Raw genomic sequence first — 26,276 nt, forward strand, 5'->3', positions numbered from 1 at the left:
TTCCTTCCTTCCTTCCTTCCTTCCTTCCTTCCTTCCTTCCTTCCTTCCTTCCTTTCTTTCTTTCTTTCTTTCTTTCTTTCCTTCCTTTCTTTCTTTTTTCTTTTTGAGACAGAGTCCCACTATGTTGCCCAGGCTGGAGTACAATAGCGTGATCTCAGCTCACTGCAACCTCCACTCCCAGGTTCCAGCGATTCTCCTGCCTCAGCCTTCTGAGGAGCTGGGATTACAGGTATACGCCACTACCCCAGCTAATTTTGTATTTTAGTAGAGACAGGGTTTCACCATGTTGGACAGGCTGGTCTCAAACTCCTGACCTCAGGTGATCCATCTGCCTCGGCCTCCCAAAGTGCTGGGATTATATGCATGAGCCACTGCGCCCAGTCTCAGATTTCTAATATTAGTGCTCTTCCCCATGATAAAGTGTCTGACTCCATAGAACTCATCTGGGTCCGACTCCAATTTAAAGTCAGTAGAAATCTATTTTGAGAGCAAAGATTTTAGATCAAGGTCCTCTTTCAACTTATAAGTTTTAAAAAGCAAATGCTTTTAAATTGCATGTGTATTCTGATACAGGAATAATTGGAATGACAGAAAACCTTATGGCCTCGGCAGGTCACATTGTGTGCTGTGTTGTCACTGTCCTGTGTCTGAGAGGTCGGGGGAGCTGAGCAAAGGGAGGGGGAATGGGGATCAAACAGGACGGGAAACAGCAGATGCCCCCGGGGAAGGAATCTTCTAGAGAAAATCTCCTCCATGGGAAAGAGCTTAACAGTGTGAGAGGAACTGCTCCCTGGCTTGCTAATGCTGAGGACAGCAAGACCCAGCCCCCTACTGTGCTCAAATGCTGCTGGAGCAGCTGCAGGCGAGAGTCAGATCCAGAAGCTTCCAGCCTGTGCCTCCAGCCTGGAGAACACATGTGCCTCCCAGCACAGAGGCATGCCTAGGCCCCACTGCAGGTGCTCAGGGAGGGAAACCCCACTCCATCCTGACCCGCTTTCTAGTTTTCCCTTGGTGATCCTCAGAGGACACACAGCACTTATCAGAGAGACCCAGGTTGCCTGGCATGCCTCACCCTGTCCTTTCCTATTCTGTCTATTCCATCCTGGCTCTTATCAGGAGTCTGGCCCGTTCCTAACAGAAGAGCAGCTACCAGGTATTGAGTCATCACCATGCTCCTAGCACTGTGCTGAGGGCTTTATCTAACAAACCTCATTGGATTAATTATTGGCAGAGCTTCCATCTCTGTGTTTCCCTACATCACCCCTGACCAGTGCATCCAAAGGATACCATGCGCTCATCCCCCTGGCTCTTCAAGACCCCCCAGATGACCACCACAGGGCCCCTTTGCTTTGATGAATGCTTCCTTGTCTCAGAAAACAGCGCCATGCCCAGCCCGTAGGAAATCGGGGAGTCATCTTTGACTCTTCCCTCCTCGCAACCTCCATACCTGGCCCTCCAGGAAGTCCTATTGAGGCTAAAGACATCAGTCTCTCTCTTAAAATTCCTCAGGCCTTCAGCCTCTTGTTTGTTTTCATCATTGCACTTATTAAAACTTGAAATTATTTTATCATTCTGTTTTTTTTTTTTTTTTTGAGACAGTTTCACTCTTGTCATCCAGGCAGGAGTACAATGGCACAATCTTGGCTCACTGCCTGGCTCCACCTCCCAGGTTCGAGTGATTCTCCTGCCTCAGCCCCCAGAGTAGCTGGGGTTACAGGCACCTGCCACTACACCGAGTGAATTTTTGTATTTTTGTAAAGACAGGGTTTCACCATGTTAGCCAGGCTGGTCTCGACCTCCTGACCTCAGGTGATCCACCTGCCTTGGCCTCCCAAAGTGCTGGGATTACAGGCGTGAGCCACTGTGCCCAGCCAATCATTCTTGGTTTTTTTTTTTTTTTTTGAGACAGGGTCGTGCTCTGTGGCCCAGGCTAGAGTGCAGTGGTACAATCTAGGTTCACTGCAATGTCCACTTCCTAGGCTCTGATGATCCTCCTGCCTCAGCCTCCTGAGTAGCTGGGATTACAGGCATGCACTACCACACTCGGCTAATTTTTTAAAACAAATTTTCATAGAGACAAGGTTTTGCTATGTTGCTCATGCTAGTCTTGAAGTCCTGAACTCAAGCAATCTACCTGCCATGGCCTCCCAAAATGCCGAGATTATAGGCATAAGCCACTGTGCCTGGCCCCATTTTATCCATTTCTTGGTCACTTTTCCTATTAGAATATACAAGACATGCATGTTGCTCATGCATTAGAACATATGTCCCATGAGTAACAGTCTGTTCTTGTTCATGATCTATATTCCAGTGCCTCGTCAATATTTGTTGAAGGTTGAATAAATGACCCACCTGGTACTCAGATTTTGTTCTGTCCTCTCTTCCCACTCCACCTCATCAACTCTCAGCTCTTCAGCTCTCTTGGTTTTAGTGGAAACACTCCCACCAATGGCCTTCCTACCAGAGGAGAGATCAGACATCCTACAGAGACCTTTGGTCTGGTCCCCAGTTCCCCAACGCCTCCCTGAGAACTGCAGCACCTGGAGCCCGAGGTGGAATTCCTGGGCTACATTTTTGTCTAGTCGATGCAGCCCAAGAATGAGAAAGGGCATCTGAGATTCCCTGGGTTTGACCATTTTTTATCAACAACTCATTCATCATTTCCTCTTCCAGACTGCCCAGATATCTGGCCTCTCAGAAGAGGAAGTGGGTTAGTCTTGGCTGGGAACTTCCTCCAGCATGTGAAGGCCTTCCCCCTTTACCCAGCTCCTGGCCTATTCTGGCTCTGAGCCTCGGGTACTCACACCTCCAGCTGTTGACCTGTCCTTCCCTCAGGTTGTGCCTGGGTGATCCCAGGGTGGAAGGTCCGTAGGTGCACAGACATGGGGCTCAGCTCCAGTCCCCCAGCTTCCACTAGCCGAGACACAGGACAAGTTACTCTCCCTTTCTAAATCCCACCAGCCTATGAGAGAGAACCCTCCCAGACCTGTTTTAAGGAGTAAGTGAGGAAACATATCGAAAATGCTATTAATATCTAAAAGGAATAAGAGCTATTCTTTTGTGTGTTTGTGCCACTGGCTGAGTTTGTATGAGGAGGGGGTGAGACACAGTGCCTTCTCTCACAGAAAAAGCCCCAGTCCTGGTGCCCTCCATCCTGAGCCTACTTTTGTAGAAGGCTGGTCTCTGTTGAGGTCAGTTACCCCAAAGTGGCCCACATCCCCCACTCGCCAGTCACTTTCCCCATTCTCTTCCCTAGTGGGGAGGGGATGAGGAATTGTTTCAGGGACCAATCATTGGCACTTAACCCAAGAACTTCCATTCTGTTTTTGTGGGCACATTTTAAAAATGAGTCAAGGCCATTTGCATTTTTATTGAGGTCTTCTGAGGGATCGGCCAGCTCCCTGAGCCAGGGACCCTATGAATTTCATGAGTAAGTCATGCTTGCCATACCCAGACTGTTGATAAGGACAGAGAGGAGGGCTGGTCCTGGGTTTTGGGTGAGTGACGTTGTGAGCAGATGACTTCCATAAAAATAAAAATTGAATTGAATTCCATTAAATTAGCATGCATCTTTCTTCAGATCTGACGTGGTAACTGCACCATCTTTCCTACACAAGCATGTGGATTCTCTAAAGACGGTGGAAATCCCAAACCTAAAGTCATCAGGAAGCAAGCGCGGGTAGCACAGCCGATGCGAAGGAGCTGCGGACACAGCGGATCTGATTACTCCCAGGTGTATGGCCCAGGACCCTCTATTTCCCCTTCTCTCGTCCCACTTTCCACTTTCCAAACATTTCTCTGCACTAGGATGAGTAGATACAAGAGGAAAATGTGACATGTAAATCAGTAAAAAAAAAAAAAAAAAAAAAAAAAAAAATTATATTGACTCAAGGCAAGCTTTTCAGCATCCTCTAAGGATTTGAAATCCCTGTGTCCTCTCTGGGTCCCTAATATACAAGGAGGCTTTGTCCTGTGAAAGGAAAGGAAAAACCAGGGCTTCTTGAGGGTAAGAAGAGCTCCCTAGATGCAAACTGCTGCCAGGTGCCTCCTGACAGCCATGCTGAGAAAAGGAAGCCCACTGCAGAAATGGCAAGAAAGTGTAGAACGCTGCCTTTGTGCCACGCTTCGTGCAAACATGCCAATGGCTGGGTCTAAAATGGGCATTCGTTCCCTCACCATCAGTCCAAGACTTGTCACAGTCCTGGTAACGAATGCCTGAAATGGATCTGGCTTGAATGCCACCTTTTCACTGGCATGATCCTGAGACAGTCAGGCAGTGGCTTGCAGTCCCTCAGGTTCCCTGCAGGCTGTCCTCGACAGGCACCCTGGGCCTCCCGTCTGGGAAATCAGGGTCCCCTCCCCACCGTGCTTCAAGCCAGAGGTCCTTATAATGCTAGGAAGCTTCTGTCCCCTTAAGGCCAATCTCCTCTGGGGCTTTTAAAAATCGTAACAAGGTACTCGGAGTTCCCACACCACTTTCCATCTCAGCATCTGAAAGTTCCTTGAATGTGGCTCACGCCTGTAATCCCAGCACTTTGGGAGGCTGAGGCAGGAAGATGGCTTGGGCCCAAGAGTTCAAGGCCAATCTGGGCAACAAAGGGAGACTCTGTCTCTACAAAAAGTAAAAAAATTAGCAGGCCGTGGTGGTGCACACCTTTAGTCCCTGTTGCTTGGGATGCTGAGGTGGGAGGACTGCTCGAGGCCAGGAGGTCGAGGCTACAGTGAGCTGTGTTTGCGCCACTGCACTCCAGCCTGGGCAACAGAGTGAGACCCTGTCTCAAAAAAAAAAAAAAAAATTAAAAAAATTTTTTCAAAAATTCCTTGTAAGTGGAAATTATTAAAACCAAGCCTCAGTAACTTAATTAACCTTGGTTGTCATTTAGGAGGAGGCAGTTTGTCACTCGCCTCTGTGATTCTGCCACAAGGTGTATTTTGGTTAAACATAAGGCCCAGCTAATTATTTTGTATTTTTTGTAGAGATGAGGTCTCGCTTTTCATCCAAGTTGGTCTCAAACTCCTGGCTTCAAGCAATCCCCCTGACTCGGGAGACTGAGGCAAGACGGTTGCTTGAGCCCAGGAGGTGAAGGCTACAGTGAGCTGTGATTGCACCACTGCACTCAGGTCCGTGCAACAGAGTGAGACCCTGTCTCAAAATATAGACATATATTAGGGACCACTATATATGTGCCTATACCAAGCACATTTTACCTCTGAAATTCAAAACTACTATAATAAAAGGGCTGTTACTGATCCTTCCTTTAAAATTTTTTTACTTCATTTTATTTTCTTGTTTTCAACTTTTAATTTGAGACAGGGTTTCACTCTGTCACCCAGGCTGGAGTGTAGTGGCACAATCATGGCTCACCATAGCCTCGACCTCCTAGGCTCAGGATCCCCTGACTTCAGCCTCTTGAGTAGCTAGAACTACAGGCGTCTACCATCACACCTGACTAATTTTTGCATTTTTTATACTGGTGGGGTTTTAACATATTGCCCAGGCTGGTCTTGAACTCCTGGGCTCAAGTGATCCGCTCACCTCGGCCTCCCAAAATGCGAGGATTACAGGCATGAGCCACCGTGCCCGGCCCTTACTTCTTTTTAATGCGACTCTCATTATTGTAAAAATGGAATTTGAAACAATCATTAAAAAACATTAGGGAAGCCAGGCATGCTGACTCACGCCTGTAATCCCAGCACTTTGGAAGGCCAAGGGCAGGTGGATCACTTGAGGTCAGGAGTTCGAGACCAGCCTGGCCAACATGGTGAAACCCTGTCTCTACTAAAAAAATTCAAATTCAAAATTAGCCAGGCGTTGTGGCCCCCGCTGGTAGTCCCAGCTACTCAGGAGACTAAGGCACAAGAATCGCTTGAACCCAGGAAGCAGAGGTTGCAGTGAGCTGAGATCATGACACCACACTCTAGCCTGCGTGACAAGAGCGAAACTCTGCCTCAAAAAAAAAAAAAAAAACTTTAAGGAAATATTAAATAAAAAGCAATTCATTTCCTGACACTTTAATAAGACATTTTCCTCTATTGGAAAACTTTCTCTACTTTGTCTCTTCTCCAGATGAATCTTAGTCAATAATTCACTTCTCCATCAAATGCTTCTCTATCCCTTACCACGTGTAAAGAGCACTGCACAGAACACAATGATCAAACTCATCTTTTGTCCCTACGAGTATCACAGTCGTGGACTCTCCAGTGGCCATAGATGGACTGCAGGAGGTGAGTGAGTTCTGAACACAACCCAAGAGCTGGACACACCTTTGGGTCACACCCTCACTGCACTGTTCCCGCTGCCGCTGCACTGACTATTGACATTTACTGAAGACGCCTTTTGTCACAGGCAATGAGCTGAGACTTCAAACGTATCCATCTGATATAATTCTCCCAACAAGGCTATGAGGGAGGCATTATCATTCTCTTCATTTTAGAGATGTGTAAAGAATTAAAATAACATGCGAGCCGGGCACGGTGGTTCACGCCTGTAATCTCACCATCTAGGGAGGCTGAGGCGGGCAGGTCATCTGAACTCAGGACTTCGAGACCAGCCTGTGCAACTTGGTGAGACCCCATCTCAACTAAAAATACAAAAATTAGCTGGGCATGGTGGTGGGTGCCTGTAGTCCCAGCTACTTGGGACTCTGAGGCACAGAATCGTTTGAACCTAGGAGGTGGGGGTTGCAGTGAGCCGAGATGGCACCACTACACTCTGGCCTGGGCGACAGAGCCAGACTCCATCTGAAATAAATAAAATAAAATAAAATAACATGCCATGGTCACAGAGCTCATGATGGGAGAGGTGGATGTGAGACACAGTTTCATGTGGTGACTCCAAAGCCAGTCCTCTTCCTGCTTACAGACACCCACATAGTACCAGCCCTCCCAGCAATGCATGGAACTCACAATAGTGCTGCTCCCACCAACTCAGCACAGCCTCCTTGCAAAGCTGAACTCTAAGTGGTCTTTAAAATGTTCCTGGGGCCAGGCGCGGTGGCTCATGCGTGTAATTGCAGCACTTTGGGAGGTTGAGGGGGGCGGATCACCTGAGGTCAGGAGTTCGAGACCAGCCTGACCAACGTGGTGAAACCCCATCTCTACTAAAAATACAAAAAAATTAGCCAGGCATGGTGGTGGGGGCGTGGTGGTGGGTGCCTGTAATTCCAACTACTCAGGAGGCTGAGGCAGGAGAATCGCTTGAACGTGGGAGGCAGAGGTTGCAGTGAGCTGAGATCGTGCCATTGCACTCCAGCCTGGCCAACAAAAGTGAAACTCTGTCTCAAAAAACAAAAACAAAACAAAACCCACAAATGTTCTTGGGCCAATGAGGAAGAAAACCAGTATACCATAAACCACTGAAACTGACCCAGTCGTTCCAAACAGCTGACTGAACTCATACACCCTTTCATTTTTTCAGTGATCAACCATGGCTTCCTTCCTATATCCTTCTGAACTCGATGCAAACAGACCTCCTCAGTGAGGTCTTCCCTCACCATCACATATAAAATATTAGCCATGGCACCCCCACTGCTGTCCATTTCATCCTCCCTGCCTGGCTCTGTTCTTTATGGCACTCACGTTCAACCAAAATATTACATGAATGTCACTGTCCTTCTCTTCCCACAAGATAAAAACCCCTATGAAAGTAGAGGCTTTGTTTTGTACATTGCTGTATTTCTGGTGCTAGACAGTCTCTGGCACAAATTAGATGTGATCTATTAAGAAAAAGGATACATTTTAAATGAACACAATTAAAACACCACGGATCCCAAAAATGTTGTAGAGCTCAGGGTTTAGTAGAGTCCTGAGGATGGTTGTAAAGTTCCTTCATTCTGCCAAAACTTTACGTACCTCTTGAGCCTACATGAAAATTACAGTAAAGAAAGAAACAGGACATACAAACTATCTTTGTTATTTTTTAGGCCTTTGCCTACTTTGCACTTAACGGGTTTTTTTTTGTTGTTGATTTTTTTTTTTTGAGACGGATTTTTGCTCTTGTTGCCCAGGCTGAAGTGCAATGGTGCAATCTCGGCTCACCGCAACCTCTGCCTCTGGGGTTCAAGCGATCCTCCTGCCTCAGCCTCCCGAGTAGCTGGGATTACAGGTATGTGCCACCCACGTCCGGCTAATTTTGTATTTTCAGTAGAGACAGGGTTTCTCTATGTTGGTCAGGCTGGTCTCGAACTCCTGACCTCAGGTGATCTGCCTGCCTCAGCCTCCCAAAGTGCTGGGATTACAAGCATGAGCAACCACACCCAGACTGCACTTGTGGTTTAAATTCCTTTATGTCTGTCCAGATTCCTCTTAGCCCCCAAAACCCTGACGTTTCACTGTAGGTTAAAATAATGAGAATTTCCAAACAGCAACAGAAGTTCTACCTTCTTCCTAGTACCTTCAGGAGACATAATGTCCTTAGCTAAAGAAAAATGGAAACCTTATTTGGTAGCATGCCAGCACCGTCTGCTTGGGGCTGTGATTATCCAGTGAATTAGTTGAACCTGTGGCTTAAACAGTCCCTTGCCACAGTTAATCCTTAAGACTTGCTATAAAACTGGGGGAGTAGAGGTTGGGGAAAACTGTGGTCACCTGAGTTCTAGTCCTGTTTTGCTTCTAACTGCCCATGTGGCTTTAAACAGTTCCTTTGACTGTTTCCTTATTCATAAACTCGATTCTTTGGTATTGGAGGGCTAGCAAGCTCTTATGGAATCAGACAAGAAGCCATGGCCCTCATCAAGAAAATGTTAAAGATGTTGAAGGTGTTTCCTATAATCTCAGAGTGTTCACTGTTAAGAACTCCTGGGGCTGAGCTGATGATCTGAGTTTCTTTCAGCTCTGACATTCTCTCTCTCTCTAATACACCACCAACCTACCCTTATTATGCCACCATAAGAGACCACTCACCAAGAACAAAATGAGATAGACTTTCTACCCTTCCCCAAGTCTGAGTATAGGAATCACATTCACCCCAGTGACGTGTGATCAGCCATGTACCCACCAAACTCATGAAATCAATCAGCCCTTGCCAAAGAGTCCACTTCCCAATACTCCTCGGATTTATCTCTTTGTGAGCAGATACTGTTCACAAAGCCCTGGGCAGATCCACCCCACCCTGGAAAAACAGATGAACACAATAGCCTTATCTCTGAGTATAAGGTGGTAACATTCTTTCCAGCAAGCTAGAAATAGATGAACAATTCAATTGTCTCAGGGAAAGAAACCACATCCCATGTGACAGTGAGCCTGGCTGTCACCTACTTGTTTTCGTTTCCATTAAATTGACCTCACTTAATCATCCGCAGTGTTTCCTTGCCTTTATTTTACCTTAGGGATGCATGATGGCTATCATTTCCCGAGTGCCCAGCCTGTGCCAAACCCATTACATGTGGTATTACTAATCACCTCATGTAAACATGGTTTTCATTATGCAGATGGGAAAACTGCCGGCACAACTGTCTTGATCACACAGAGAAACCAAGGCTGGGTGGGGTTAGATGACTTGCTCCAAATCACACAACCCACAGGAGGCCCAGGACTTCGACCTTTCCTTTCTTCCCTGTAGCCCAGGGACTCCCAAACTTGTCTGCATATTAGAATCCACCTGGAGAGCCTCTAAAACTCCCAATGCCCAGGGCACACTCTAGCAGTCATAATCTTTGCGGAAGGGACGCAGGATTCAGGATTGTTGAAGCTTCCCAGGTGATTCTAATATGCAGACACGTTTGGGACCAACCCTGGAAGCCATGGCAAGCATCTTCAGCAACACACATTTACCAAATAATCCAAGTGGAAACCAAGGGCAAGGAATAAAAAAGAAGCAAACTGAAGACTGAGCTAAGAGGAGCTGAGGAGACACACCTGAGTGAAGGAATGTGCTTTCTTTAAGGGCGATGGAAGGAATTTGGTAAGAGAAGAAACTTCCTTGATGTAAGCACAGACAAATCCAATGGGATGCTGGTGTTTAGTGACTGTTTAAGGGATGAGCTAAAATACACTAACCACATCTGTTCTATTAAGTGGGTTTCCTTTTTGCTCTGTCCTTGGGAGGAGAGTGACTGTCATTAATGTCCATTTATGTTAGAAGCTGGTGCTTTATGAACTGAGCTTTGTGCCTGGTGCTGCTGCGGCCCCCAGTCCAGCATGGTGAACCCCATGGGCATTAACCCAGACCCGGAGCACCTCAAGGTCCTGGTGGCCTTTGCAACAGCAAAGACTGTTAGGATTATATCCAGTAGAGCATTTATGTTAGTGCATTTAAAAAATGTATTCAAATTCCTGAAAAACTGGAGATCCATTGGAAAAACCTTAAGCCCCAACTATGCTAGAAAATAGTCTGTTGCTGTAATATCTTGGGGATCCTCAGCTGGAAGGTTTTGATGGTCTGGTTGAGCATACTGAGGAATTATTACGTTTACTTGGAATGTAAGTAGGATTTTAGTTGAATGGAAGGAACATTATTGCTTGTGTCTTGGCTGAAATCAAAGAAACAATGATTAGCAAATGATTTGGGGGTGGTCATGCTTGTACTTATTCAAGTTAATAATCTGCTTTAAACAACATGTATTCTCTACAGTCTTCACATCTGGACAGAGATGTCTGGATTTCCAAAGGAAACCTACATATCATAAGTCTTACATTCCATTTAGTTAAATTCCTGTACTTAGATCTGATGTATCCTTTTGCCTGAGAAAAAGACAGCAGCTAATGCTGAATTAAATCCACAATTCTCCGATTATCTATTGGCTTTAGTTTCTCCTTTTGTATTTAATGATAACATCTTTCTAAGTCAGATACAACTAGACTGAAAACATTCAATCAACCCTACTTCTATGCAACTGTTCATTGTGATGGGGATCTGGGAAAACTAACCTTATTTCTGTGTACTGCTAAGATGGCCCCAGGAAAATCAAACCAAGTTCAGAAAAGAATAACTTTCTTTCTATCCCACTCTCTTGCCATAGTCTCTCCTTATTCCATGAAATACATTTTTTTTTTAAATAAGAGAGATCTCTTGAGAAACTCTGAATTATTTTGGTTTGATATAGTTTCTTGTGTTCTGTCTGTAATTTTCCAAACGTTGCAAAGCCAAAGTCCTTGTGTTTGAAAGTATTTTGAGTTCCCCCACCCCGTTTACAGGTGAAACGGGTCACTTCTCATGTTGAATTCAACGGCAGCATTCATGGATGGTGGGACCTATATCCTTGCTAGAGTTTCAGGGTTTAGAAAAGAGGCGTTCACTAGTATAAGTCAATATAATCTCTTGGTTCTCCAATCCAAATAAAACTATAAATGTGTTACTGGCTAGGAAACAGCAAAAGACTAAACAGTAAGAACTGTTTTCTTTTTTACGATAGTGGCAAGTTGAGCTAATAAAGAACAAGTCATTTTTAGGGAAACTACTGATTTGCATCTGCCTCTGTGAGCTTCCTTTGCATTCATCTTGTGCTTAAGCTGCAATACACACCCGTATTCCCATTGAACATGCACGTTCTACTGACATGCTCAAGCATACTTTTAATGCATTGTTCCATTTCTGATCTCAAGCACCGCACTGTGTATTTAGTAAGCACTAGATACATACGTGTTGGATGAATGAAGGAATATTGGTATTTGGAGACAAATTTGCAAGATTCTAATAAAAAAAACAAGCACAGGACCTGGAGTCAGTGTGAAGAAGGTGGGGCTTCGGTTGTGGCCACACCTGCCGTACATGAGGTGAGAACCTGGGAATCCCTTTCTGGGGCACTGGAGCCCCAGATCTTGTTGCAGAACCCAGAGCTGGCCTCTTGGTCCCTGCGCTCTCCTGGCAGTCCCCAGCCAGGCCTCACCTTTCAGAGTTTTGCTTTTTTGTGGCCTAAGAGGATTCTAGTCACTCTGCTTATGGCCTTCAGTCCCATGCTATGTGTACTTGTGAGTGCACTCACATCACACAGGATAAAGAAAGCCCTTGGGCTGAGTGCGGTGGTTCATGTCTGTAATCCCAGCACTTTGGGAGACCAAGGCGGGTGGACCACCTGCGGTCAGGAGTTCAAGACCAGCCTGGCCAACATGGTGAAACTCCATCTCTACTAAAATACAAAATTAGCCAGGCATGGTGGCAGGTGCCTGTAATCCCAGCTACTTGGGAGGCTGAGGCAGGAGAATTGCTTGAACCTGGGAAGTGGAGGTTGCAGTGAGCCGAGATCACGCCATTGCACTCCAGCCTGGGCCACAGAGTGAGACTCCATCTAAAGGTAAAAAAACAAAAAACAAAAAAAGAAAACCCTCTAGTGCATGGACATTTCTGCACTCACATTACACAGGGAAAAGAAAGCCCGCAATTGCATGGACATTTCTGGCAAAAGTTACTTCCTTTTCCTCGTTAGCTTTTTTCTTTTCTGTTGTAATGAAAGGGTGGGAATGATGCTGTAAGAAGCAGGGAGGTCCCCCTTGCATTTCTGACTGCTGTGGCTCTTGGCCTGTGTGACACCGTGTGCGAACTTCTAAATATCAGTGCAACTCACCACACAAGGTCCCTTGAGATACAAGATAACATTTGCCACAGTCTTCATAAAGTTTTGCAAAACATCTTTGCAATAGCAATTGCTTCCACTCAGTAATATTCTTCCCATCCCATGATCAAGCAGACAAAATTAAAAAGAGGCATATTCGGGCTTTTTCCCAGTTGTGCAAGCTGAGAGTCACGGCCATCTGAAAGCCACATTTATTTCTAGCACTATGGATCCTTTAGTGGATTTTAAAATTTGCATTAATTTTATGAATGATATCTTTTTAGAAAATATATCTGAATACAGTGCTTGAACTTGTAGTTTTAAAAGTCTGGACTAAAAATGCATGTATATTTTTTCTAGTTTACAATCTTCTTTCCTAAGTCATCTACAATAATAGGCAGTTGATTTGTATCTTATAGGATTGAGAAATGATTTAGTTTTATAATAATATAAGAATGGATGAAAATGAGCATCATTTTATTTCCTTATAGCTCACAGATAGAATATATTTCTATGATATTAAAAAAAGTTTTTGAAAGAGATGTGTGCCTCAGAAGAAATAAAAGGAGTAAATATAGTATTTTTCACAGATACTAAAAGGTACAGAAAACATCTATAAAACTGTAACTATGAGCCAGTCTACACACTGCGCCAGTCTACACACTGCACCAAGCTGCCTCTCTCTGTAACCTTTAAAGAGTCCTCCAAGAGAAAGCCCAGTTATAAAAATGATTGGATTTGATGCCACCACCAATGTCTGGAATGTTCTTCAATTTTCATACATAGATGCAGAAATAGTGGATTTGGGGAAATCATTAATAATGAATGAAAGGAGGCATTCTTCTAAAGCATCAAACTTCATGACTTTCTTAACTGCTTATACTTTAAAATCATTTAAAACACAAATTACTCTGGATAAAAGTAATCATCTATGGGTAATTCCTTTGTGGAGGCCATTCTGAAATAGCTTTTTCCCCCCTCTATGAGGAATTTATTAACCACAAAGAAATTGCCTAAGACCACCCATCTCATTTGAATGAGATCTCTGTATTGGAATTCAAGTGAGAGGCCAGCATTTACTTACAAAGCCAAACAACCCCCATGGGGGATTCTTTCTAATTGTTCAAATACCAAATAGCTTCAGTTTGTCAGAAAGTCACTTAATACTGTTTTAAAAACCAGCTCGAAATGCTTTGAGTCCCTGGAGAACCGTGACTTTTGAAAGCTTTCCTTTGCAATGGACTGAAGCAGGGATGGAGTGCGGACTGTTCAATATTCATGCCGATTCACACAGAGAGCCTGTCCAGATGCTCAGGTCGAGGGGAGCGGGAGCTTCTGAAAAGAGAATTCATCCAGGGAACAAAAGCATCAACCTCTGCCCCTATTATGCTGCCTTGGGATTTTAAAAAGATTATACTCTTCCAACAGATGGGCCTTCGTGTGCACCTGGTCATTGGAAAAGCACCTCCAGCTAAGTGCTGACTGCATATGCACCCATTGCTGAAGGAATGATCCTCTTTTAACTTCATTTGCTGTTCTGTTTCTCCTCTCACCCTATCCACCGAAAAGAACCTCAGAAACTTCTATTTTTTTCCCCATTTAATTTCCCAAATCATTTGCTCATATGTGCACAAGAATGGTGAGGTTAGTCACAAATCCATGCTGTTCCTTTGTGGGAGGTGGGGGCTTGACGGGGTGGGAAGTGGGAGCTAGATGGATGTTTGCCAATTGCAAGTTTAGTTACAAAAGAATAGAAGGAAAGGGATCTTTTCTCATTGCCATATCAAATTTGGTACAGGTGCCAAGCAAGATCTAAGTTTCTACATAGGCTCACATGTCTGTGTTTCTTTGGAGCTGTTTTATTTCTTACTGCAATATGATGGAATACATAAAACAATATTCCAACACTACCGGGCAGAGAATCAAACAAATAAAGATCCTATTGAAAAGCCTATAATTGCCACTATATTACCTATAGCCTTCTCTAGTTTTCTACTTACTACTTGTAAAAGAAAATATAATTATAATCAATTTAATAGAAAATCTGCTGTAAGGAGAAACTCAAGAAAGCTTAGGCATAATCCTCAGGAATTGATTTTAATCCGTGTTATAGAATGCATATTCAAAAGGCCTTGGCATTCAAAATCTCTTGGCCTTTCAATAAATAAAGAGAGTGGTTATTCAAATATAGAAAACAACAGTGAAAGGCTTCAACTATGAATGTATCTCTACATCTTTATACATACAAACTGCTCAGTTACTAGGCACAGACAGACCACAAAAGATGCACTAAGCTACACAGCAAAATAAATGACTAACAACCAAAATTAGTTTCAATTTTTATTATGAATGTCCAAAGTGACAGCATACTGTGAAAATGCTAGGTTCTCATTGATTAAATTTCAAGAGACCACAGACTACAGCATTCCAAGCACTTTAATTTTGACAGAGCCAAAACAAAGAAAAGAATGATAAAATGTTCTTTTGGGTGTAAACAGTATTCATATTTGAGTTTTTATATTTTTTTCTTCCCTGCAGGTATAGTGAACACTGATAATTTCCAAAACACAAATCCTGGTCTGGATACTTGCAGCAAACTTTTATAATCTCTGCCCAAATAAGAAGCTAATAAGAAATGTACTTATAAAGTATGTTTATGATTACCATGTGATATGTTTGTTCATCCTCATTTCCTTATCTATCCTGCAAGGCTTCTTGTCTACCACCCGGGTACCTGCTGTTGGTAATTACAGGACAGGGAGGCTGAAGTCAAACACTCGGAAGACTGTACTGAATCCTGGATTTTCTGAAAGCTGCATTTACTTTTTTTTTTAATGAAAGCTTAAGATTTTCAGTGTTTGAGAATGTTCAAGGAGATACCTAATGACAATGGATTAAAGCCACCAATCAAGAACTACACAGTCTACACAGATTGTGTTCAAGAAAAAAAGCCTTGGTTTACTAAAGCTATGGTTCTAGTAATCTGTAGGTCCAACACAATATGACTTTTTCTCTCCCCGCCTGAAGGGTTTCCTTGCCATCTGTCCTTCCCATCACTGGTACTGGATGATGCTACAGATGGAGTCTGTTGCCACTGATATTGCAATCAAATCTGGTCCTGTGGAAGTGGGTATCTCTTACAGATGCAATACTGTTCATCTGAGTGGATCCCCAAAAAGAACAATTATGAACTAGAAACTCATAGAGTTTGTGTTTAAAATTTATAAAATTAAACCTGCTCCAACAGGTAATACAGGGAGGCATGCTTGCAACCTCTGGATTCAATCAGAAACAATGCCTGACAGCACAGAGCCTTCTCAATAGGTAACGGTGGGTTCCTTTTAACGCTTCCTTAAACAAGATCCGATGTGATGCACATTAGAACTTTGAAGCACGTCTGTCTCATTTATTTCTACAAGGCCTGGGACACAGGAAGCTGCCAGGACTTCATTCATCATCATCTTGCCTGTTGACAAAAGGAACAATAACTGGTCATCACTGGTCCATGGAATAACTTTTCCTAGTTTTTTTTCCAAGATCATTCCTAAAGAAAAGATGGTGTCAATACAACAGCAAATGTTTCAATGTTTGATGAATTTCTGTGCTCTAAAATGCCATGCCATCTTCCAATAGAGCAGGAAGAACCACGTCATGCAGTGTTCATTGCTCTCCAAATGCTGGGATGGTTCAGGAGACAGCCCTGTCCTGGAAGTCAGCTGACCCAGGCTCCACACATGAATCTGCCAATAACTAACACAGTCACCTAAACTTGTTCCTTGGTTCCTTCCCATGTAGATGAAAAGGCTTCAGTGGAGCATGTCTAAAAAGAAGGCCATCCAGTGCTACCTTTTAATAGGATCGTGTGGTCCTGCCTTCTTAGCTCCTTACAGAGCATCACCAGGTACGACCATCTCAAGTTGTGGCTTACAAAATACCTACACCTGGGTGCCCGTGGTCCTTGTTCAGCTTGGAGCTGAGAACCAAGTGAATTTCCAGAGAAATTTCAAAATATCTATTAGCATCTTGAAGTCCATTAAAATCTTAAATGTGTGATGGATACAAAATTCTGAAAATACACATCACCATGTTTTCACATCTTTTGCTGTCTTAAGGTCAAAAAAGTGTCTTTTTTTGGTCCCTGTTGGCTTTCTTAAATTAAGAAATAATCATATAAAAGTTGAAGAATACATTCATAAGCATAACGACATAGAAGCATTCTGTAGGAGCCTACTATCTAGTTATATAATTCAACTAGTTGGACTAGTTTAAGTAACTACGCCAAGTAACTTTACCAAGACACATGTCTGGTAGCAGAGATGGGACCTAAACATAGTCTCACCCTAAAATGAATGCTTTTTTTTTTTTGAGATGGAGCCTTGCTCTGTCACCCAGGCTGGAGTGCAGGGGCACAATCTCAGCTCACTGCAACCTCCGCCTCCTGGGTTGAAGCGATTCTCTTGACTCAGCCCCGTGAGTAGCCGGGACTACAGGCACGCGCCACCATGCCTGTCTAGTTTTTTTGTATTTTTAATAGAAACGGGGTTTCACCATTTTGGCCAGGCTGATCTCGAACTCCTGACCTCAGGTGTTCCACCCACCTTGGCCTTCCAAACTTCTGGGATTACAGGTGTAAGCCATTGCGCCCAGCATCATATATTTTAAGGCATCCTGTTGTCATGTGTGACAAGAAAGGTGGCTGAAATATTTTTCATCTTTCTACCGTGCTTTTGGCATAGAGGGAAATGTGTGAACGATCCACACAAAACTGGTGCCAAAATATCATCTATTACTTGGATTATTCTAAGTGTTTTGCGAATGAGTTTATTCTTCAAACTTAAAAGCTGACTTAAACAAGCTGACTTAAAAGCTACCTAGGAAAGAAAAAGGCAGTGAAGATAAACTCGGTCATTTGACTCTCAATAGCAACAAGACTAAAGTTACACAGTCATTTTCTTAAATCTGGATAAGATTTGCCAGGTTGTAACCAGATCGGGCAGTTGTCCACAGCAAATTGGTATTCATGTGGTAAAGGCACAGAGATCACAATGGTGAACAAAAAGAAAATGATACAAATTCACTCAAATTATGGAGTGGGGACCTATAAAATGACGTGTAAACACAGGCACATACACTAACACAGACTAAACGTGTGTTTCTTTGTTGCCAAGTAAGATAAATAAATGTTTCTGTTTCAACAAATGAAGTTAAAATGTAAGTAAAATTTATTATGGGATTCTGGCAAGTATTTTTATGACCATGGCTTTCTGGGATGATTTTGTTGCTGTTGTTGTTTTTGAGACAGGATCTCACTTTGACGCCCAGGCTGGAGTGCAGTAGTGCGATCTCGGCTCACTGCAACTTCTGCCCCCTGGGTTCAAATGATTTTTCTGCCTCAGCCTCCTGAGTAGCTGGGATTACAGGCACGCACCACCATGCCTGGCTACTTTTTGTAGTTTTAGTAGAGATGGGGTTTCACCATGTTGGCCAGGCTAGTCTTGAACTCCTGACCTCAAGTGATCTGCCCGTCTCGGCCTCCCAAAGTGCTGGGATTACAGGTGTGAGCCACCACACCAGGCCTCTGGGATGATTTAGTATGTATTGTTAAGTGCCTGATGGCATCGCTACAAGTACGCGTGAAATGATTCCTCGCTGAAGACGGTGGGTATTGAAAAGTAGAAATGCAAGCAACAGTATAGAGGCATGGAAATGATGGGCTTGACAGTGTCTCTTGGAGAGTGCTTTAGTTTGCAAAGGCTTCTCATGTTTGTGCTCTGGTCCTTACAACAAAGGGAGCCAGCTTCTGCTTGGGGAGGCAGCTGAGATGAGTGAGCTCAGGCGACCTGCCCAAGGTCGGTGCTCACTGTTTTTTTTTAAAAAAGCAAAACAAAACAAAACACACACACATACACACACTGTCTCTTGCTCCCAACACTGAATACTGATGAATTTACTATTTCCTATGTTCTTCATCTCTTCTGCATAGTGTTATTACTACTATTGGCACTCATATATTAAGGGCTTTATAAAGAATTCTTGCAAAATGGATATAACAGAACATGACGACTGGATCTTGTGTGATATGTGATTAATGTCTCTGCATAATCAGGACTTGCAAAATAGATATAACTATCTCCACAAAGAAAGAAACTGAGCGTCAGAGATGTGCTTTGCCCAGTGTCTCATGGCAAACAGCAGAGCTAGAATTCTGAGCCTATTAGCTTTCGATCCCCAGTTCCTGCTTTCTCCATTGTGCATGGTGTTTTGGCGTATGCTGAGCCACTAAGCAGACACCCACTATATATGCTATGCAGCTCCATTTTTAGGTGTCAAACCCAGCATGAGCTGCTGCATTCAAAGCCTACTCAAGTGGCTCATGCCTATAATCCCAGCACTTTGGGAAGCCGAAACAGAAGGACTGCTTGAGGCCAGGAGTCCAAGACCAACCTGGCAACATAGAGGGAGCCTATCTCTACAAATAAATAAGTAAATAAAGCCTAGTCTCTCACACACACTCATTCAGCTACTCCAGAGATCTGTGAAGTATCTGGATCAGAGATCCATGCTGAGGGGACATGACAAACAGGTGGGCTTACTTCAAACTCCATACACAGCTATAGTTCTTGTGAAGAAGTGCATTCTCACAGAGTCAGGGATCACCTTTTGTAAGCAGTTACCAGTGTGCACTGAGCTCCCATAATACTAGCTCTAATTTCATAGTAAATAAACAGTAGGAGGGTCAAATCCCTACTTTTCAAAGGGAATATGGTACAAAGGATAAAACGTCTTTGAAATAAATTTGAGAAGTGGTAGTGTCGAGGCAGAATACCCGGAGGAAAATGAAACATTTTAGAACCAGTTTTCCGCAGCACAAATTGCCATAAACGATGCATTTGCTATAACTGTCCTTGGTTTCTAAATGCATAGTACAGTGATTCTTTCATAAAATGGATGACAATGAAGGCAAATGGAAATGAAGGTGCTGCTCAAACAGATGTCACTGGCTGGGAGTCCCCTGGTGTCAGGTAACTTACATCGCTTGTTTAATCCAGCCAAACAGACCTGAAAAGTATTAGGTTGGTGCAAATGTAATTGCGGTTTTTGCCATTTAAAGTAATGGCGGCTGGGCACTGTGGCTTACGCCTGTAATCTCAGCACTTTGGGAGGCTGAAGTAGACAGATCATGAGGTAAGGAGTTTGAGACCAGCCTGGCCAACATGGTGAAACCCCGCCTCTACTAAAAATACAAAAATTAGCCGGGCATGATGGTGCACGCCTGTAATGCCACTACTTGGGAGGCTGAGGCAGAAGAATCGCTTGAACCCAGGAGGCAGAGGTTGCAGTGAGCCGAAATGGTGCCACTATGCTCCAGCCTGGGCGATAGAGCAAGACTCCGTCTCAAAAAAAAAAGTGGGGGAGTAATGGCAAAACCGCGATTACTTTTGCACCAACCTAGATGTATTCATTAAACTCACACTGCAAATGAAAAAACTGAGGTTCAAAGGAGTTAAATAACTTAGCCAAGATGACACACCTAGAAAGTGACAGAGACTGGATTTCAAGCTAAGTACACCTGACCCCAAAATTATATGCCTTTTCTTTCAAAGGCTGCTTCCCCTACATACCTCAACAACCAGACATCTGGGCAGTCACCCTACACTGCAGCCCACAAGACTGTTTCTTTTTTTTGAGATGGAGTCTCACTCTGTCACCCAGGCAGGAGTGCAGCGGCGTGATCTCACCTCACTGCAACCTCCACCTCCTGGGTTTGAGTGATTCTTGTGCCTCAGCCTCCCAAGTAGCTGGGATTACAGGTGTGCACCACCACGCCCAGCTAATTTTTGTATTTTTAGAAGACATGAGGTTTCACCATGTTGGCCAGGCTGGTCTTGAACTCCTGACCTCAGGTGATCTGCTTGCCTTGGCCCCCCAGAGTGCTGGTATTACAGGCGTGAGCCCCATGCCCAGTTGAGACTGTGTCTTGATGAGGGCCCAGCAGTGCTCAGCATTGCAGGGAGGCCCAGCTGCTTCGAAAACAGTGACATCCCCTCTCACCTACAGAAACCCAACTAAGGGACGGTGACCAGGCTTCCAGGTCAATTTTATGAGGTCACAGAAGAGGGACAGAGGGAAAGGACCTGGCAGAGTGGCTCCTCAGAGAAACAACCACAAGGGGCCAACTGCATGAAGAAAGAGACATTGAGTTACCTTCAGTTTTTATTTTTTAGAGTCAGGGTCTTGCTCTGTCACTCAGGATGCAGCGGAGTGGTACAATCACAGCTCACTGCACCCTGGAACTCCTGGGCTCAAGTGATCCTCCCACCTCAGCCTCTTGAGTAGCTGGGACTATAATAGTGCACCACCACACACTGCTAATTTTTTTTTTTTTGGGGGGGAGACAGAGTCTTTTGTCACCCAGGCTGGAGTGCAGTGGCACAATCTCGGCTCACTACAACCTCTGCCTCCCAGGTTCAAGCGATTCTCCTGCCTCAGCCTCCCAAGTAGCTGCAATTACAGGTGCATGCCACCATGCCTGGGTAATTTTTGTATTGTTAGTAGAGACGGGGTTTCACCATGTTGGCCAGGCAGGTGTGGAACTCCTGACCTCAGGTGATCCGCTGGCCTCGGCCTCCCAAAGTGCTGGGATTACAGTTGTGAGCCACTGAGCCCAGCCAACTTCAGTTACAATGTAGAGGCTCCTGTGATCTAGTTATCATTTGCTTCTCTTAGCTGATTTCCAAATGACCTATTAGCAGGCTGTAAACTGCGTACAGCCTGAAGAATCATCTATAAATTACAGCTGAGAAAGAGAAGGCTAGGAGGACAATATGGAGATACCATCTATAGAGAGGCTCTGACCCTTTTAAAATTAATCTCCAATTTCCCCCGGTGAAGCTCTTATGAGAGCTGCCAGTAATCAGCAAAGCTGGCAACTGGCATCCTGACGTCCTCCTCTCCCTTTGTGCTCCACAAAAGATGAAGGCATGTGATTAAGAAGCCAGGAGACAGAATTTCAACATGAGCGATTTGTCCCAGCACTAGTGACACGGGATTAATAACCAGTGGGCTAAAAACAAGATGGAGCAGTACCAAGGAAACTCGGTTTGAATGAGGGCCTCTCCCAACCACGTTCAGCTCCAAGCCTCAGCCAGCCTGCCCTGCCATGTGGAAGGGAAGGTGCCAGAGTTGCTCATGGATGCCAGAACCCAAGCTGCCTCATCCAGCTGATCCATTTGGTCAGCCCATATGGGAGCAGAACGGCTGGCACCGAGCTGAAAGTATCAGTGTGTGCAGACACGTTTGAACATAATTTGCTAAATGTTTTATTGTTCTGTAGTTAAAAATCTACTTAAAATGTGTGGAGCTATGTTCCATTAGATTAGAACAATATGAAGTCATGTCTTTTCAAGTATCCAGTGTTAAGAATAATTACAATAACATCAAGGCAATCATTTCCTATTAGGGAAGTTTATTCCTGTGATGGGGGATACCCAGGGCTCCTCTGTTAACTGAGATCGTGTTTCCTACGTCCTGTCCACATGTGCATCACTCGCATGATCCTTGAGAGTCTCCAAAGAAGCAACTTAAGTCTACCACCATGGAAAGAGGGATTCTATGAGCACTAAATCAGGAATTAGGAATTGCCAGGCACAAGGCTCATTTTAACACCAGAAAACAAGCTCAGAGGTTCTACACTTGCCCAGGAACATACGATTGAGAATCCAAGTGATGCTCTGACTCTCGGTCCTACAATGCCCCTTGTTCATTTTATTCAAATATCTCAGATATTATATCCTGAAAAATTACGTCATTTGGTGCGAATAATCCAAATATTATGTGAACTTTGGGACCATGATGGATTGAGCCATTTCCATAAGTGTTTTCTGTTTTTGTTTTTAGACACTTATGGCAGCAAGTTTCCATAGGTGTTGGGAGTCCGGTGTTGTGAGCTGCTGAGAGGGAAGCACGAGGTCCCAGAGCATAGGGTCTCAGGGCATGGCAGAACCCCTCCAGCAGGCCCATGGAGAGGCAGGTGAGCACACAGGGGAGAAGCATGCACTGGGGATCTGAATCAGATGCACTGGGTTTGCATCTTTGGTTTTGTTCTTTATTAGGCGTGCACTCCTTGGGCAAGTTCCTTAGCTACTCTGACTTTCCTTAGTTGTCAAGTGGAGATTAACACCGCCCCTGAGGCCAACTGTGGGGACTGAGTGAGAGGCTGGAAGGGTACCCGTTCTTCCTTCTGCCAGCCGCATTCTCAGGCAGCCCTGGGGACCAAGGGGACGGCAGAGATGTCCATTGACACCTGCAGTTACAGGAGCAAGGCCGGGGTTTCCCATTTCCTCCGCCTGGGATGCTCTGCCCTTTCTGCTCAACTTGAAGGGGCTCGGTCAGCTACACCTCTCTACCTAAGGCTGCCTCCTCTGCAAGGCCTTCCCAGTAGGTAAGGCTGCCCAGTCACCAGCCTCCCTTGGTCATGTCTCCGGGAGAGCCCTGTTCACATCCTCATCTTCCCCCTCCTTTCCTTGACTGAGAGCTCCTCTGTTATTGATTTAAAAGGTGATGAAAGAGACCACCACCTTCTCATAGGTCCGGTGGCAGTGAGCATGCTGACCACACATTCTCCACCTCACTAGACACTAGGGAATCAGGATATGCCCTTTCTCCACCCTGCTCCCCAGCCCCAGAAACTAAACTGGCCGCCTCTTTCCCCCTCCACCTCCCAACACTCTCCCCTCCATCTCTGGGCCATTCCTACTTGGATCAGAGAATCACCACAAATAACTAGGAATCAAGACACCTGTGTTCAAAAAGAAACTCAATGCTCATGCTCCTGTCGAGGTACAAGAAAAAAATCCAAGGAATTTCTGCTAACAGCTCACAGAGAACCACACCTGATTGTTTTTGACTACATATGACCTGACAATTCTGCACTTTGACACCCTGACACACTGGCCTTTATGGCAGGGGTTGGGAGATGGGACAAGAAGCTGCAAGAGAAAGAGGACAAACACAAGTTGTTCAAGGCACCAACCACTCTGTCACCTGATAGCAGACTGCCATGTTGATAGGCTAGGAAAGTAAGAATGCAGACTCCCCACAGCCAGGGCCAACGTCTGAATTCATCTTGGTAAGATTTAGACTCCCAGACATGGGGCTTAACGGCCATTCAACATTCAATGAAATGGAATAATACTAAATAGCTATCCTGGAAGAGGAAAGTCTACCTGCTCAGCACGTAATCATTTTAGGCCATGTGTATAAGGCAGCTTCATGACACTGATTCCATGGGCAGTACAATCACCTCGACTGCTTGGAGGCCTTCAGACTGCAGGTTGATGCTGAGAGCTGATGCATTTTACATGAGAGCTGGCTTCAGATCCTTCTTCTTCTAGCTTAAAGGTGAAAAGGTGTCACTTTAAGTTTCCAAGAACAATACTGTAAGATTAATGTATGGCAGGTCACATGATGTGCTGCTCTCACTTTAAAATCCGGCATGTTCAAACTATTTTTTAAATTTAATTTAATTTAATTTGAGATACAGTCTCATTCTGTCACCAGGCTGGAATGCAGTGGCACGATCTCAGCTCACTACAACCTCCCCCTCCCGGGTTCAAGCGATTCTCCTGCCTCAGCCTCCTGAGTAGCTGGGACTACAGGCACATAACCACCACGCCCAGCTAATTTTTGTATTTTAGTAGAGACAGTGTTTCACCATATTGACTAGGCTGGTCTCGAACTCCTGACCTCAGCTGATCCTCCTGCCTTGGCCTCCCAAAGTGCTGGGAATGAGTCAAAGTAGTGGCATGAGCCACGACACCCAGCCTCAACTATCATTTATTGGATGTATTCTTCCCCTTGAAGACTAGAGTGAAAACTATCAAGATTGTTTTTTAGTAGAATTGAACCCATCAGATGAAAATTTTAATAATTTTAAATGCTAACTTTAAAAAACTTTCAATTTTCTTACAGGCGTGCCACATTTATGCATAAAGTATGCTCTAAAACTCAAGGCATTAATTAAATCTTATTTTAGTGTGCTGTAAGAAGTAAATATTCGAAGAAATCCTATTGTTAATCTTTTGTAGGCAAAGAAACCTTTCAAAAGTGAACAATCGCCCATTTAAAAAAATCTTCAATTTTCATATATCCAGTTTGCCGAAATAAAATCAATCTGGTGTCCTCAGCTGTCTCCACAACTGAATTGGAGAGACTATATGGCTGCCCATTTGAGCAGATGCTTTTTTTTTTTTTTTTAAATAGCTGAAGAAACTCATTTGCAAACTGAATTAGTGGCACAGAACTGACATGACGTAGCCAAGGAAATGACAAGTCACTCACTCTTCTGGGATGCCAGAAAATGAAGTCCAAGGGACAAGCGACCCCTGGAATACCTAGGACAGGAATACCTACCCACAGCCCTGGGTGGTGCAAGGTTAGGAGGGGACGAACGGCCAGAAAAAGTTCTTGCAGGGACCATGCCCAGCTGCCCTTGATGGGAGGACTCAGCTATACCTTCACTAGATCTTTGCTTGTATGCATATACTTATAGAAACCAGAGCTTCATGTCTGTAAAGTGGGCACAATGTAGCAAATACAATAATTAGGGTTATTTTTACACTTGAAACCACAGAGCAAGGACGACTCAGCTAAGGTTCCTACTATCTCTAACCTAAGACTATACTTGAACTTCTTGTCTCTCTCTGTTTTTTCTTTAGTGGAATTACAGTTTTTAGAAAGGCACAGTGTCGGCCGGGCGCAGTGGCTCACGCCTGTAATCCCAGCACTTTGGGAGGCAAAGGCGGGTGGATCACCTGAGGTCAGGAGTTCAAGACCAGCCTGACCAAACATCAAAACCCCATTTCTACTAAAAATACAAAATTAGCCGGGTGTGGTGGCACATGCCTGTAATTGCAGCTACTCAGGAGGCTGAGGCAGGAGAATAGCCTCAACAGAGGGAGGCAGAGGTTGCAGTGAGCCGAGATCATGCCATCCATTGCACTCCAGCCTGGGCAACAAGAGTGAAACTAATTCTGGAAAAAAAAAAAAAAAAAAAAGGAACAGTGTCTTATTTTAACGAGCTCACTGAGAACTAAAAGCATGACCCAAATTAATGAACCACTAATAGATACTCTTTTTCTACAAACACAGCAGATTCACGAACAGTTTTCTTGGGCAGATCCAAAAGGATAGAACACAACAAGACATGATTTTTTTAAAAAAATGGGTGACTTTCCATAATCATATTCCTCAGAAGCCTCGGCTAGGATTTGGGGCAAGAAAATCAAGGCCCGGGAGCAGTGGCTCATGCCTGTCATCCCAACACTTTGGGAGGATGAGGTGGGCAGATCGCCTGAGGTCAAGAGTTCCAGACCAGCCTGGCCAACATGGTGAATTCCAGTCTCGACTAAAAATACAAAAAATTAGCTGGGCGTGGTGGCAGGCGCCTGTAATTCCAGCTACTCGGAAGGCTGAGGAAGGAGAATCGCTTGAACCCAGGAGGTGGAGGTTGCAGTGAGCCAAGACTGTACCATTGCACTCTAGCCTAGACAACAAGAGCAAAAATCTGTCTTTAAAAAAAAAGAAAAAAGAAAGAAAATCTCTTCCTTTCCTTTGCAGTATCTGACAGCTGAAGTATGCTGAATCAGCAACCCACAGAGAATTCCCTCACATGCTCAGAGGTGAACAGCGTGCAACATCTGCAAACACACCTCACACACAACACCCCCAACAAGGCACGTGCACTCCATCACTGTCCAGGCCTGTACCTCTTCACAGAAGACCCTGACA

At 44.5% G+C, this 26,276-nt stretch overlaps 1 protein-coding gene across 3 annotated transcripts in view; it reads right to left on the minus strand.

Annotated features, from left to right (window-relative positions):
* The window catches only part of SCAF8 (SR-related CTD associated factor 8), a 234,198-nt gene that overhangs the window by 38,476 nt on the left and 169,446 nt on the right, over nt 1-26,276 (minus strand). For 2 of the 3 annotated variants that reach the window (XR_001889170.1, XM_017891985.1), the window contains one exon: nt 14,816-15,954. The exons of the other annotated variant lie outside the window; for it this stretch is intronic. The gene's annotated coding sequence lies outside the window, so the exon portion shown is untranslated. Of the gene's footprint in view, nt 1-14,815; nt 15,955-26,276 lie in introns of those variants that run through there. 3 annotated transcript variants of the gene reach the window in all.

Source organism: Rhinopithecus bieti, unplaced genomic scaffold (genome assembly GCF_001698545.2).
Source record: "Rhinopithecus bieti isolate Rb0 unplaced genomic scaffold, ASM169854v2 scaffold_1583, whole genome shotgun sequence".
In the NCBI taxonomy this organism is placed as follows: domain Eukaryota; kingdom Metazoa; phylum Chordata; class Mammalia; order Primates; family Cercopithecidae; genus Rhinopithecus; species Rhinopithecus bieti.